General features: G+C 42.6%; 1 protein-coding gene across 1 annotated transcript in view; it reads left to right on the top strand.

Annotated features, from left to right (window-relative positions):
* fbxw7 (F-box and WD repeat domain containing 7) overlaps positions 1-16,577 on the top strand; it is a 123,810-nt gene that overhangs the window by 25,343 nt on the left and 81,890 nt on the right. The window lies entirely within an intron of this gene.

Genomic DNA, 16,577 nt, shown 5'->3' with positions numbered 1-16,577 from the left:
CTGCATTGTTTGTTGTTGGCAGAGCAGCCATCTGACATACTTGTTGGCTCTCTTGGTTGGATCTTAACATGCAATATTTGAGATCAAAATAAACAGCAGCAGGTAGTGACGGGTAATACAACGTTCATCTACTGGTGGTGGTTTCCTTTCCCAGTTCTCCTTTGCTGCACTCGTGCATATTGTTCAAAGTGCAGACTCTGTAGTATCTCCTCTGCTTGTGTACAGCAGCGCGTTGACAAGCTGTGTTGTTAGAAAATAAAACCTGGAGGACAAACAATGCAGAAAAAACAAAAGGTAAACAAGGATGCTGTTGGGAATATGGATGCTTCCTCCTTTTTGGAGAAGAAAGAAATATCCTGGCTACCTTCCAAGCAGGCCAGTGTATTGGCCAAGGTAAAGGCCCTTTACAGTCTCACACAAAGTAACGTCATGTTGGTGTTGGTTGTTAGGTGTCGTCAACAGCTGGTAGGATGTAATCTTGAACCCAGTTGTTTCCTAGCAACACATTTCCCAAGTAACGGCCCCTGTCATCAAGTGAATTCATTCCCAGTCGACCGCGGCACCAGCCATCATCAACAGGTCTTTAAACCTATAGGAAGTGACAGTTCCAATGCGATCGAACTGCAGACAGAGTTGGCGAAGTTCTTCAGAGGAAAGAGTCTAAACTAAAGTAAACTATAGAGAGAGAGAGAGAGAGAGGAAGTGCGTTCAAGATAAGAATACAAAAAGAAACGCGCTTGGTTTAGATTAGGACAATACAAATGGGTGCAGTCAACAAGGTTCATAGCGGTTTACGCTGCTCTAAATATCTCATGCAGGCTGTTGTTGTTGTGTCGTCTTGTTTTTCATAGGAAGAGCGGAGATGATGATGCAGATAACCGACTTTCCTTTATGACTCTGATGAACTCAAACTGTTTATATTTGTTGTAAATAATAATCCACAATGCTCGATTGCATGGTGTTCCACAGATAAAGGCACTTTAGGTTCAGCTTCATTTTTTATTCATTACTTTTAACTTTGAATCCACAAACAACAACTTTTATATAGTGTAGTGCTGCAGAAGTAACGTAGCAGAGGTCTACTCTACTCTTGACTTACCTGGAATTTATCTGCATTATTAATTGATCTGTGCTGATTGTTTTCTCCAGTAACTGATTAATCATTTAGTCTACCAAATGTCAAAATTTGATCAAATGAGCTGAAGGCGCCGTCTTCAAATTGTTTGTTCAGTTTGACCAAAGATGTTCAGTTTTGCAGTGATGTGTTACGGAAAAGGCCGATCGAGTAATTAATTCATAGCCTCTATGCTGTGATAAGGCTTTAGAGTAGTAGCTGTGGTATACGCTCATTATATCCCAGTTAACAACCAATCAGATCGCCGGATTTCACCTTTCCGTTTTATAATTCATTTTGCAGTGTTGAGTCTCACATTAGAGTTCTTGATCTACTTCAGCTTCCTTTTTTTAGGATGTGCAAACCATGTGTCATGTGAGGGGAGGGGGGAAAAAAAGCCACAGAGATCAAGGAGGACAAGAAAATTATTGCACCGGACCGGTGGATGTACGGAAAAGCTCCACCCGTGGGTTTCATTGTCAGCGTCTCGGGCAGGATGCAGACCTTTCACACTTCCGCACGAGACACGGTGGAAGTTGTTCAGGTTGTCGCGAACAAACACTGGTGAATTTAATCAGGTGTGTGTAAATGTGTGTGTGTTGTGGTGAGTTGCTGAATGTTTCATTCATAGGATTATTTTAATGTGGCAAACTCACCAGCTTCTTTGTTTTTATGTGAATCATTTGTTTAAGGTGGACTGACTGACTCACATTTTCATAATGCTCATTATGTACAATGGGATGATGCGTGTGTGTGTGTGTGTTTATCTCATATTACTATCTATGCTGTGTTCAGTGTTGTGTGTCCCATGAGGGGGATTCTTCCTCAAAGCCAAGTGTGGTGCTCGTCCTGAATTATTCATCCCAGGCACGCGCCAGTGAATTAAAGGTAAAGTGATAGCACATAGCAGAGCCTTGGTTTAGCTCACTGCTGCATTTTTAAAGCGTGGACTGGCACTCAAATGTCAAAATGTTAAAATTGTCCTGTGCCCCCCCCACCACCCCCTTTAAAACTGTTACCTTGGTCTGAGCGACTGGATAAAGGAAATTTGATATGGAGTTTGAATAATTCAGGACGGCGGTGGTGGTTTTGGGATTGAATTTTCATCCCAGTGCAACTTCCCCTATTTTCTATCCCAGTACAGTAGTACCGTCTCCTTTTGTTAGAGTTACTTGAAAGCTGCATGTGGCGACCTCTTGGTGTTTTGTGTTTTGTGTTGTGTGTGTCCATCACTCAGCTTCTCGGTGCTTTTTAACAGGGACATAAAAACCGCAGCAAAACTCATGAAACATGTGTCCAGTGCCTCAGTGATGGACTGTTTGAATCGGCTGTGTGTTGAGCCCTATGAACGATGAGTATATCTGTTCAATGGAAAAAATCTGCCTTGTAGCAGACTTGATGCTGAAGTGATAAATGTGTGACTCCAGTCCGGTCTTTTAAACCCCAGTCACACACACACACATACTATACATATAAATACCCAGGCACCGAAACTGTCAAGCTCATGTTTGTTCCCATCTCTGGGAGAGATTGTGCTCTTTCAGTTGAACATATAAATGAATAGAAGAATAGGATCTGATGAAAAGGTAATGCTGCTGCTGCTGCTGCTGCTTCGCTGCTGCAGGAAGAAGAAATGTGCTGCTGTCGTTTGCTGAAAAGGTCCCTTTTTTTTTTTTTTTTACAATTTGAATTTGAAACTGCTTCCTAAGCAGACTGTTGAAAGGGACTGAGATTTAACTATCCTCTGTGTCACTCCCTAATCAGTCCCACACCTCTCACCCACTCATTCTCTGTAAATAATTCAGACCAGCCTTTTGGCTGCAGCGGAGAAGAGCACACACACACACACACACACACACACACACACACACACACACACACACACACACACACACACACACACACACACACACACACACACACACACACACACACACACACACACACACAGTTGAAATTGGTGGAGGCTTGGGACAGTTGGAAATTGCTGCTCATGCACTTTTTTCCCCCAAGAAGTCCAGAAAGTTTGAACAACTCTGCTCTGCGAGCGATCAGCTTCATGCTTGTCAATGCAAATTATCACAAGTCCACAATCATCCCTCAGTGATGTAAACAGTCTGCAGCTGATGGAAACTAAAAGTGAATCGGGTGTCAGTTTCTCACTTAAACAAATCGTCTGATTGATTACACCGAAGGCGAACAGTTATTCTGCTTGTGAGCCAAATGCATTTTAAAACGAAGCAGGACCCACCGACAGTCAGCTTTATGTGCTTTAGATGCTAAACAGCCCTGTGTGTGTTTACGCTTATGAGGACTTTAACTGCACTTTTCCCCCCCTCCTTCTTATGCCAGCATTGTAATGCAATGATAAACACAGGGGGATAAGGAGAAGTAACAGATATCTGGCTCACAGCTTATATTCTTTCCTGTTGGGATATTGGGCAAATCAACTCTTCTGTGGTTTGTTTTTTTGAGGTCATTGTTAAAATCACGAGTCCTTTAAGAGCAACAGATGGGTGTTGCGAGGATGTGAGGATCTTTGTCATATTTTGAGGGGTGTGACGAACACTTTGACACTCATTCATGCTGCGGAGACCACGGTGAAAACAGGAAATCCAACTTTGTCCCTGCGAGGGGAAGTTGTGACTCTTGCTTTGGTCCGCTGCCCAGAGATGAGTGCTGTCGGTGACAGAAAAGTACCATGTTATTTAGCCTACGCGTCTTAACCTCCTGACAAAATAGGCAGCTTTTTAAGTACGTGGTGTGATGCTTTTTGATTTTCTTGTGTAAAAAGGGAATATTTCATCTTCAGGGGACAGATGTTAGTTGCAGTCTTTGGCCACTAGAGCGCAGCCTCCTCACAGGAGAAACTAGAGGCTAGATCAGTCCTATGGCCTTAAGTTGAGGTTTTTGTTTGTTTGTTTTAATGACAAACACATGTATCAGTGTTTAATTCTTAATATTTTGTAAAAGAGTTGATGTGTAAACTTCAAAACAAGCACTTGCTTCACTTCTATTTAGGATGTAATGTGGGACTTTGTTGTTGCTTTTTCCTTTTGAGTGTGTCACAGTTTGGGGCTTGAGCATAATTGAGGGCATAATTTGCAAGCCCCACTTCAGTGTATCACGCATTAATTGGTTCGATGATAAATGGCGCCATTTTAAGTATCACGCATTTGCCACTTCATTAACCACTGAAATCATTTGTCCACAAGTCCAAGTCTTAATGGTTTTCAAAGTGTCGTTCTCCATTTAGAAAATGTAAGCACCACAGATTGAACCAGTGTTAAGTGAATAATTTCTCTTCCGGTCTGATAACATTAATGATTGTATTGCTTGGTTTGGGAAGTTTTACAGCCTCTTAAGCTGTGCCCATTAGATATACTGGTTAAAACAATCTGCCTTAATGCCTTATTAGTGGCAGCATCAGTCTTTTCTTCCACTTTTACACACACACATCCGTCGCAGCGCAATCGACTTTATACATGGCTTTGCATCGGTAAACCACCAAGAATATGCAGCCAGATAAACCTGCACCTTGTGCTTTAAAATCTGTGCTTTCTGTAGACACAGTATTATTTTATGACTGTTTCTATGACCAGGGTATTTCATTAATGTCACAGATATTGTTGTGATTTGTCTTTTCCTGTCTTTCTGTTAACATCGGCTTTAAGGATATGTAGTTGTAAATCTACAGACACGCTGCCAAGGAAAGAGATATTGAAAAAATATGACTGTCAAACATAAGCCAAATGATATGCATCATAAATCACTGGTCGTATGTTTCTGGGACTTATGATGTGATATGAGAGCTATGCAGTTTCTAAATTGATAAAGAAGAGCAGTGGCGTTGGTCCATCGCTCTGTACACGCCAAGACTCAGAGTTTTTGGTATCAGAATTAGTATTGGAGGAGGAAAAGTGGAATTTAACGGTGCCGTCTAGGAAACGGCTTAAAAGTAATTTTTCATGGTCGGGAAACCATGTAATGAAATGTTATCTCCAGTAATGAAGATTAATAGCAAGAGGCCTCGGAAGAGAATAATTAAGGATTAAGTCCATGGGTTTGAGACAAACTTTTTGGAACTATTATTATTTATGCATTTGTGGTAGAGCAACATTGTTTATTATTTGAAGACAAAAATTTCAACCACAGCCCAGAGAAAGTTGATATTAGCCTTTTTATAACCTGATATTTAGAAAAGCATGTTTATCTTTCATAAGTTAAACAACATGTAGACATGGTGGAAACACAGGGATTGCTTACATACGCTTTCTTTTACAATAAATAATGTGCAAAAGCAGATTTTTCAGTCAATATGAAACAGTTTGTTTTGTGTTTGTAGTTTTCTGGTGGCGTTAACAAAGATCTCAGATAAACCGAGACTCCAGCTGAATAGTTCATACTTCATATTGGAAAAACAAAAAAAGTCAACACAGCCGGCAAATTAAAAGTGACACAGGGGAGCAACTGATATGTTTTTTTTCTCCCAAGATGATACAGATTATTAGCAATCACAGAGGCCAATAAAGAGAAGTTGGAACCGATAACGCAGAACTGCAGCTGCATGAGGTCTGTCGCTGTGACTTCCAGATGTTTCTGTTATTAAATTGTTAAAAAATTATGAAAAATGAATTTGTAAAAGCGTTTTTACATATATATATATATATATATATATATATATATATATATATATATATATATATATATATATATATATATATATATATATATATATATATATATATATATATATATATAAAAAAGCCCTGAATATTGGAACCATTGAGGAGGATTAACTGCAGGACTGGTGTATTAGACTACATCTGTTTTAGCTAGGTGTTCCTAATAAACTGACAGTTCAGTGTATTTATATTAGCAATTATCAGCTGGGTGCACTAAGTGCCTGACTGGTATTAATTAGTGGCTTTCTCTGCGGTCCTCATACACCTGATACAACTTACAGTAAAATGTTTTACCCCTCCACTTCCTGCTTTTAGGGATCTAACGCAGTAACACACTTACAACGTCTTACTTATTACTTAGACAATTCAGCTGACTCACTACACCTTGTTACTGTTATCTGACAATATCCTTACAGTGTAATTGTACTTTAACTGTGGTAAAAAGTCTCGTCTGTAACAGTATAGACCTTTAACATGCCGACACGCTGCATTGTCTCGTCTCCACTTGCTGTAGTTTCTGTTACTTGTTGTTTACTGCTGCTTTATCTCCATCAGTGTTGCACTACCCACTTTACGTCAGTTCTGCTCCAGCACTTTGGGCTCTCTGCTCCCACAGCAGAAAATGCTGAATAATCGGCGAGGCTGATAATTGGTCGATCCCTACACACTTTTTGATCACGGAAGACAAGTGAATTATCATTGTTATATAACAATGAGTTGTACTGTTTTAAACACAGAGGTTTATCAACATGTGATGTCACATCTCACTCCACAGTGACACAGCTTTTCTTTTCTTTTTTGAGCCACACTGAATACCGAGAGTTGTTTTCGAGGTAAATTCATGCAAAACCGCTGATGCGCGTTCCCGTCGGGGGCAAGCAGTCTCTGCATTGGCCTTGAAAACAACTCTGTTTAGTACTATTTGTTATTATCTCATAGCGTGGTGAATGTGCAGGTCACAACTTGTCCACTTGTCCTTGAGTTTGATGAGGGAAACCAAGAAATCCCATTAGCCTCCGTAGCGTAGCTCTGAGCAGCTCACGGCTCTGCTCCGCCGTTCTAAAAACATCTTGCACCAACAATTAAAGGTAACAAACCTACTGCTAAAACTATAGGGATTATGGTAATGGACCAATTTGCCAAAATGTTGAACTATCCCTTTAAAGGGGGTTAAGGTTAGGTGTGAAACTGCAACGACAGTGGCAATGCAGTTTAACCGACCTCTCCTTCTGCTCTAATTGTAAATTCATCAATAATTTAAAAATAAACAGCACAGACGGTTGTAGAGGATAGTGTCGTTCAGTGAATCTACTTCCCAGTTAATGTTGTGCTAAATATCAGTTGTGGAGGATGGGGGGGGGCAACTGTGTAGTAATATACTCACATGGCATGAAATTGCTGCCATGTTACATCCCAGTTATCTTGCCGTTTGGAGTTTTGTTTGTCCTTATAGCCGCCGTGTGTCAGCTCCGTGTCGTTGCAGCTTCCTCTGAAATCCTCCACTGCTTTGGTGCAGTGAGTCTTCTTCGCTTTATGGATCAATACAGAAGCAGTGAGCTGACACAGTGAAAAGCAATATTCATAAATAATGAACAGGGCACCCCTTCACAATGCCCTGTCTTTTTTCTTTTTGTCCTGTGCAAGAAAGGAACAAAATGGGAAAAAAATTATGCTAATTTCTTTTCTGTGTAGAGTCCTGTCGTATGTCGCTGCTGCGTACTTAAATGTTGGGTGGAGTTTTCTTTTAACGCTTCTTTCTGTCCTTGTACTGCCTTTATAGTGCTACTTTTTCCTTCTCATAGATCGTTTTTGATGATTAGAGATAGATATCTTGTGTGTTTGCTCTGTTCAATTTCTCTCTTGATGAGCCGCCTCCTCCTCCTCCTCCTCCTCCAGGGAGATAGCAACCTGGTGTTTCAGGAAATCTCTGTTGCAGTGAATCACAGCGAGGTGTCACCTTTTAGTAGCACTCCTCTCAACAGCACAAAGATGTACCAGTGAGTGAGCACGGAGAACAGCTTAAGTGCTTCATCATTACCCTTTCCTCCCCTCTTTTATGTCGGGGGGCGCAATTGGCAGGCAGTCACAGCTGCACACCGAAGCATGATGCACCTCGCCCAGATAAATGGATGGAATAATAACAGTTCTTGTCGTTCTTGTAATATCCACCAGAAAAAAAAAAAAAAAGGGCTAATGGCAGTCGATTTCAGAGTGAATCTCTGCATCATTAAACCCAACCGGTGTGGTGTTTACTGCGCAGCCCGGACAGCCCAGGAGATACTTTAATACTCTCGGTGGATACACACTTTAATTGACCTCCTAAATGTGTATTCAACCGAGAAGCTAAATTTGGAGGTGGTCCATTTGCATATGAGCTCTGAGTAAAATTATTAATACGCCCCAAATTTGTTTTCAAGAAGGGGCACATCCGCACGAGCTGAAAGTGTTTCTGTTTAAGAGAAACTTGTTTTGAGCGCTCCAATAAACACGAGGGCGGGGAAAATGTTTCACCCAATGATGGAGGAGTTCAGTTATAAAGCCTCTTGTTACATGTTTTATGCAGAAAATCTGGACTTGCACTGTCTGAGGACGGACATCAGCAGCTCTCATGCAGTCTTCTGTGACCTCGGTCTCAAGGGTTTATCACCCAAAGAGGACCATGAACTGAAGACATGGTGGGTGGGGGGTGGGTGCTGAATTTGGACGTAGAATAGAAAACCAGTAAAATGACACTGATACTGTAACTGGTCTGTAACTCTAAACTTAATCCGTGATCACCATTAGGGCTGCCCAATTAATCGTATTTCCATCGTCATCGCGATGTCAACATGCACGATAAACACATCGCGAAAGGTTGGCTGAAATGCGATGAATACGTTTTATTTACAGGTGCACCTCATACCTGTAACCTGAGCTACACCGCTAGATGTAACGTAACAACAACAACAATGGCGGACTTCTGTCGGGTCCCTTGCATACCGCAAACACGTCCACGCAGCATCGATCAGCATATTTGTACTTGCACGACTTCTCGTGTTTAGTCGGCTTATAATGTTTGGAGTTTGTTTACAGCATCACAAGTTTTCCACTCTCTGTTTGTGGTGTGTTTGTGTGGCAGCGTTACAGCGCCAGTATGTACAGGTTGTTAAGGTCATTTTCAGAAAGACACAGGAACTGTATGGTTAATATGCAGCACACCTGAATGTTTGATTATTTATCGCAAGTCATATCGTCACCGCAGTGTCATCGCACACCGGACATTTTCCTGATACCGTGCAGGCCTAATCGCCATGTATTTGCTTTGAGCTTGACTGTTTCACTCGTATGTGAGGTGGTTTGCATACCAGTGGAAATTTAATCTAAAGCAGCACCTGTCACATTTAAATTAAAGTTCTGTCCCTGTTTTGCAAAGTGTAATGAACCTGCTGAAACTAGATGAACAAAGCAGTTTGCAGAAACACCAATCATCAGCCGTTGTTGTGGGAGTAAATTCTCCTCGCCCCAAAATATCCTCTTTGAGCTTGTAGGATTTTTTCCAGAAAGGTTTAAACTCTAAAATGCCACTTTCAGTAGAATTAGATTGATCTATCATTTGTCTGCATCAATCTATAATTATCCTGCATGGGAACCGTAGGCACAAAAGAAGTATTAAATCACAACAGGGTTACAATGAATGAACCACTTCCGAATAATCTGCCGGGTATTTTCTACGATAGATTTGTCTAGGAAATAGAAAAATATGTCTGTCTCCACAGATTCCCTCTAGTACTGTAGTTTGTTTTTCACTGTAACCCCGCCATGCTCCTTAGGGAAGCGTAAATCACAGTATGAAAACTTCCGTTTCATCCGAGCATAAACTGAACGACGTTTGACCTGTTAGAGGGACGACACAGTCCATGTTACATGAGCTATTTAGTCTCTGATGTCTACTGTGAATCAACTGAATGATTTTGTTTTAATACCATCACATCTCCACAGGCTCAGGGTTGCATATGTACTTGTAATGGCGTAGTTTTTAAACACTTTTAATGGTGCTGACGAGACAAAAGCAGAGCAGCAAATTTTGGAAACTGGGACCATTGAATGTTTAGTTTTTTTTAACTGGAAAACAAAATATCCGTTGACTGTTGATCAGTTCAGTTTTAAACCACAATACACTGGGAATCAGCGCTAAAAGTCTCAATATGATGTCATTTTTAAAGCTTTTGCAGCATCTGCGTCACCTTTAGTGTTTGTCCTGTTTTGCTGTCTTAATGTCAGTGGTGTGGTGACGGGAGACGACGATGGTGAACAGCTACTTGACATTATTTTGTGTACAAGCTATTAATAGCAGGCTGCTGTAACAGAGGGGGCCCATTCTCAGCTTCAGTCATGGCTATCTTTGCTCTGCCATTATTACGGCCCCTCCCACTCCCACTCTCACTCACTATCTCTCCCTCCCAAGGCCTCCTGACTTCATCGGCTCTGGGAACTATTAGCTTCTGCGCTGAATGATCATGTCGTCCCTCTTCATCATCACACTACACTCCTAAGGTTAAACGTCTGCGACGAGCTGGGGGAGCAAACAGGGGGATTTTAAAAAAAAAAAGAAAGAAAAAGATGCAGTGAAGTTATAGATGTTTAAATTGACTAACCAGACATGAAAGCTGTTTGTACTTATTATGCGCCATTTAGTTAATCTGATAAAAAGCCTTGGAATCACAGTGATGGGTCTCATCTCAACAACTGCAGTTTATTTTCCACTTTCCTTTTCAAGGTTTTATTTATTATGAAGCTTCTCAGCCTTTACAAGTGTCTGTTTTATTTCACCGACTATTACAGCAATCATCGGCAGCATCTTGACTGCAGTGACGGATTATTACCGTAATAATCCCGTCTGCTCCGTTCATTGTCTCCTAAATGCTGCTTACCCCTGGACCCCTCCCCCCACACTGCATCCTGACTGTATCCGTCTAATCACTCCCTCCTCGTGCATTCAGAGTGGCTTAGATTTCTTGCATTTTATCTGCTGCTTCCTCAATTAACGGTAAAACTAGGAGCTTGGATGTCATGAGTGAGGCACTTATATCGGCAAGTTGGAGGAGCTCAGTCTGAGTGGCTTAGTGCTGGAGCTGCTGCTGCTGCTGGTGGTGGGTGTGTGTGTGTGTGGGGGGGGGCTTGCAGCGGTGGTGGTGACAGTAGCGTTGACGGGGATAGCATCCTTATTGCACAGCAGCCGAAGGCAGTGGAGGGAGTAGAGAGAGAGAGAGAGAGAGAGACGGATGGAAATTGAAGGAGATGTACGGGAGTAGTGACACACACACTGCATCCTGTGTGTTATTTGCAAAATAAGGACAAGGTGTTTTTGTGGATGGGAGTGAGTTTAGGGAAGGAAAAAAAACAAAAAAAGGCGGGGGGACAGGGGACGGAGGGAGGGAGGGGGAGCTACAGCAAAGGAGGCGTGTGTCTGTTCAGAGACAGGAGACACAGCACAGGGGGAGTGGAAGTAAGTGGGAAGCAATCAGGAGGGAAATGGACCGACAAACTGTACTTCTCAACTCAAGTGCCCTCGCTGTGGATTTTAAGGTGAGCGTCGGACTCGGGCATCCGTGTGACGTTGGGCTTTAAGATAAAAACCGACCTGATAACCGGTGACGGAGGCGTACCTGTGGATCCAGCTGCACCATGTGGAATACATCACAGAGGAGCCATCAGCAGCTGTGAGGGGAAACTAAAGGCAATTCGGCAAAAGGACCAGGAAGTGGCTGCGGTTTTTACAGCAAGTCTCTTTCTTTCTTTCTTTTTTCTTTTCTTTCTTTTTTTTCCCCTCTCCCACCCTCCACACATCTTCCAACCTGAGAAAACAGCCAGGCTACTAATGAGCACATCGATGTGTGGCTGTGGCTGCAGCTTCATCTCCTCTCTGATGAAGAGACTGGGCCGCACGGCGTGCTGCTCAGATCTCCTCTCCTGCAGCCACAGCACTTCAGAGCAGCTGCAGCGACTCGCCACCGGCTGCCCACCTCAACCAAAGGTAACAGTGTTGTCAGCAGCAACCGCCCGGTGACACCACCACCGCCGCTGTCTTCACGCCTCCCGATCAGACATTATTATGATTTCCATCTCTTATCACCTGCGTGCAGTGCAGTGCAGTGCAGTGCAGGAAGCACACAAGGCCCTATGTGTGAAGTGCAGCGCTCTTGTTTTATCCTCCTTGGTTTGTCCGAAACGATTTCTCAGGTATAAGAACTGTGCTACCAGGGAAAGCGGCGCAGTAATTGATTCTTTAATGGTACCAGGTGATTTAATGGCTGTCTTTGCTGCCTTGACAACAGTGGACTTGCTTTCAGCCGGCAACAGTCAGTTAAATGGATGCCTTCAGTTCAGTCTGCCTGTGGTTTACAGTGATTGCTGCCCCTCCTCAGTTGGAGAAAAAGCATTTTCTAATGGAACAAATAAAAGCCAAACAAGATTGTGTGTGTGTGTGTGTGTGTCTGAGTGCTTGTGTGAATGAGAGCGCGACTTTGCTCCTGCCTCATGGCTGTGTCTTCTAACGTTTCCCTCTTGTTTCGCTGCCCGTTGTGCACATGGCTGTTTTAATGTTTGGCTGGCGCTGACTGACGGGGGGATTCTTAAAGTCCTTTCCAGAGTCTCCTCCTGGCATTTGGCCCGTTCCTTCAGCGGAGAGAAAGAGATTGATCCTCCTAAGTTTCCAAGAAGATTTATGCTCTCATGAGTAATGATAGAAATCCACAAAGGAAAATGTTGTGGTATTATCGGGCTGCTGCCTGATACTACCAAGTCATTGTTTTTTTTTTTCTGAGAGAGCTTTGTCACAGGATGAAGTGCCTCGCTGTAACAATGAATGTGGAAGAAGAAGAAGAGCGTTGTCCCTCCTGATCACACAGCTCTGGGATTGAGGTTTCACTTTCTTCCTGTGAGACATCACAGGGCACCAGCTTGAAATAGAGCCATCGATTGATAGCCTCTGCATTGAACAAAGATTTCGAACAGGCGCAGAGTATTTATAGGCTTACCAGACTTTTTTTTTTCTTCTTCCAGGAATTGGTTCCTCTTATCGCATTTCACGGCTAAAAGAATTCATAATTGCAAAAGTCGAAATTCTCATTAACTCTTGTTTGCTTTTAGTGTCACAAGTTGCAGTTTCTAAGGGGGGGGGGGGGCAGGTATTCTATGGAGGATCTGTTCTCCACTTTCAAATTGCTTTTTTCAGTCTCCACTCACATCCCACTGTTGATATTTGAGAATCCAAGCGGAGCCACTATACATCTCCTGCTCGATCTATATCTGTTACTATGTGCCTTGTGCAAAGCCAATATTTTCTCCACGCTGTCCCACTGTTCTATTAAGGTCACATTGGTGTGATTTATTGCTGCCATTTAGGCGGTTTTCAGCTCAGTCTGCTAATTTTCTCTCCTTATTCTGAAGAAGGTTTATGTGCCAGCTGTATCCAGGAGCCTGGACACGAAAGATTCGCCTTTTTGTCTTTTTTTTTTAAGTTAGGTTTTATCTTTTCAAAGCTGGAAATCACTGTCACACTGTAGCCGCCCACCAGGATCTCACCACCAGTAAATACAACATGTCCGCACAAGAATTTTAGGCCTCATCCACAGGGAAACAGAGCTTCACACAAAACGATTTTTTTTCCTTGTTCGTTTTGAAAAACTTTTCCGTAAACAAGAAATCGTTTCAAGAAACATCTGCGTACACACGCATCTGCAAAAAACTCAAAATGCTGTAGTACATATGCCGGGCCTGTATGGAGCGTGTGTGGTGCTGTAACGCTGCCACACATTGACACCACAAACAGAGAAGAAGAGGGAAAGCTTGCGCGCTGTATTCAAACATTATAAGTCGATTAAACTTTGATCGGGGGTCGTGTCAGTGCAAACATGAGGAACATTGATGATTTAACAGGCGTTGTTGTTGTAACGTTACGTCCATAGAGTGTTGACGTCTGGCGGTGTGGCTGAGGTTACCGGTTAGAGCGGTGGGGAGTATGACATCATCTTTTTTTTTTTTTTTACAAAAGATCCGTTTTGGTTGGTTGAGATTTTCCCACTCTGGGACCTGTTTCCAAAAAAAACAAAAAACACTGTTTCCGTTTGGACGAAACACCAAAACAATCTGAAACTTATGAGGATTCACTTAAACTCGTATCCGTGTGGATGGACTCTTAATCTTGAATGATTTGCAATGGTTATTTTATATGGATTAAGAAGAGACTCTGCATGCCCCTTTTAAAACCATCCTTTAATAATAGATGTAACATTAAAGCAGAAGTAAGCAGAATATTTGTGTTAATATAAGTCTTAAATAGTTATATCTTCCGACGGCAATCACTTACATAGAGTGTTTGGTCCGAAACACGGGTCTGTCAGTCACTCTGCTCTGCTGTAAGCCGAGGAGAAAACTTTCCTTGTATCCTACAACCTTTATCCAATGAAGAGAGAGAACGGCATACAGGGGCGGTCCTCTCTGTGTGTGCAGCCAAGGGATGCGCGTGAATGTGGTGACGTAGGGACGAGGGCGGGGACTGCTAACTCCATCGGCTGACAAGAAGTTAGCCAAAACAACCGGATCGCTTACTTCTGCTTTAAGTTTGTTGTGTTGTCTTTATTCAAGTTTTAATTGGAGAGAAAGTTGAGCCTTGTTTCTGTATGAAACATTTTCAAGCATTTAGGCATCAGGAACTAAGGTATTTAATGATAAGAACACCTTAAATTAGTTTGTGATATGAGTTGTGACCACCGACAAAGCATTTTGCATATGATTGAACTACACTTTTCTGAGAGCTGGTTTTACTAAACGTGTAATGGTGTGTTATTAGACCAGGCCTTGTGAGTGATACTGAAATTGTGCCTTTCTCAATATGATACTGCTGCCTTGTTGGCGTAGGACACCCAGAAATAGTTTTTTTTTTTGCGAAAACAAATTTAATTTTATTGTTTACATCTGGCACAGAACATCTTCGCTAGGATCCGATTGTATCCCCGACTGCTTCTGGTTTAGTTTAAATGAGCAGTGATTGCACACAGAGGTTGTTTCGACGTAGGGGAGGACGGCTGATTTGGTCCATAAGAAGTGATCTTGCAATGTTGATCAAGCAATATTTTGCAATCTTCCCCTCCATAGAGCTTCATAAGTGCAAGATTTCACCTCTTGATGTATAAAGAGACACGCTCATACTTCACCGCTCTGTGATCCAGAGACTTGACATCTACTTACTGCTTCACTTCACTTATGACGAGCTCCGCTTTTTTCACGCTGTCTCTTGTTACTTCTGCTCAAGATGCGCGCACACACACACACACACACACACACACACACACACACACACACCCTCCCCTATGTTATGCAGGCGGAGACTTTTCTGGATGGGCAGGGGAGTGTGTCTGTGAGAGGGCGACAGCCACAGGAGAGAGCGAGAGGAGTGAAAACGCCGAAAAGAATTTCGTGCCGGCGTCTTAAAACAATTATGTCACAATTTTTATGTAGCTCATAAACGGTGGTGTTGCTGACTTTGTGTTTTTGGGTTCGTTTTTACAGCTGTGAGGCGGAGCGGGTGCGTTAGCTGCTGCTGCTGCACCGATGATTGCCTTTTAAAGGTTAATGCATACCTGTTGCCTAGCATCCCTCAGCCTGTGTGTGTGTGGAGAGAGAGAGAGAGAGAGAGAGAGAGAGAGAGAGAGCTGTGTCCAAGAGCGGGACACTCCTGCTGAAGTGCCCCATGTGGAGTGTGTGTGGACAAGGCTGAAGTAAAAAAGTCTGTGTGTTACCACAGCTGTGGCGCTGTCTGTCAAGTGCCAACTTGGCACAGCCCTCTGAAGACATTCCCCCCCCCCCCCCCCCCCCCCCCCCCCCATCAGCAGCAGCAGCAGCTCCTCCAGGGACTGTCTGGGTGTATGTTGCACTGCCAGACTGCTGGGCACACAAATATCAATGCAGGTCTACACAGAACTTATTATCCCTAAGAAAAGAAAAGAAAAGAAAAAAAACAAGGACGGTTTGGCCAGTGAGCAGCATTGAAAGTAAACTGCTTAAGGGCACAATTACGGAGATGATGTCTAACTTGGCATCGCACAAACTGGTTAGTAAAAGGAGGGAATACAGGCCAGATACTTTATTTATTTAAGCAGCACAACAGATTTAAACCAAGTTGTTTTTTGTTAAGTTGTTTTTTTACTGATTTATTGCCACTTTGAGGCGTTGGATGAAGCTGTAGATTCACCATTAACATTATTTCTTCTAGTAAAACAGTCGACCCTTTTTATGCATCCAGAAAGCAGAGCAGCATCAGTATTCATTTGTTTTGGCCACTGGATACAAGTGCAGTATATTCACTTTTCTGAGCTTTGTTTGTCCTCACAAGTTGCCAGAGACAGAAAATGCTTCGCTCTTTAATTGCTAAATGCTTCACTGTGTGCTGCTGCAGCTAGCTCCTTCCGTACAGCGGGTCTATCAGAGCTTTCTGTCTAAAAATAGAAAGGAGTGGAGTTTGTGGGCTGGAAAACCAAAACGATGAGCTGGAAGATGTAAAAATGTTCGGTAAGACTGAAGGGAGCGGCAGAGTTGGGTAAATCTCAGTGGGTCTGTTGTTACACAGCTCATTTTTTCCAAAGTTAATAAACTGATCTTGATTTGAGTGGCTTTAATTATTCGCTCCTCTATAACATAATAAGATGTTGATAAAACTTAAGATGCTCATTCACTCCAGGAGGTGTTGGCCCCCTTATTTCTCAAATAAAAAAGTTGTAGCAATGTTTTTTTTATTACTT

Source organism: Trachurus trachurus, assembly GCF_905171665.1.
Source record: "Trachurus trachurus genome assembly, chromosome: 1".
Classification (NCBI taxonomy): domain Eukaryota; kingdom Metazoa; phylum Chordata; class Actinopteri; order Carangiformes; family Carangidae; genus Trachurus; species Trachurus trachurus.
The sequence above is the reverse complement of the archived record's forward strand: the minus strand, read 5'-3'. Positions and strand labels throughout refer to the sequence as shown.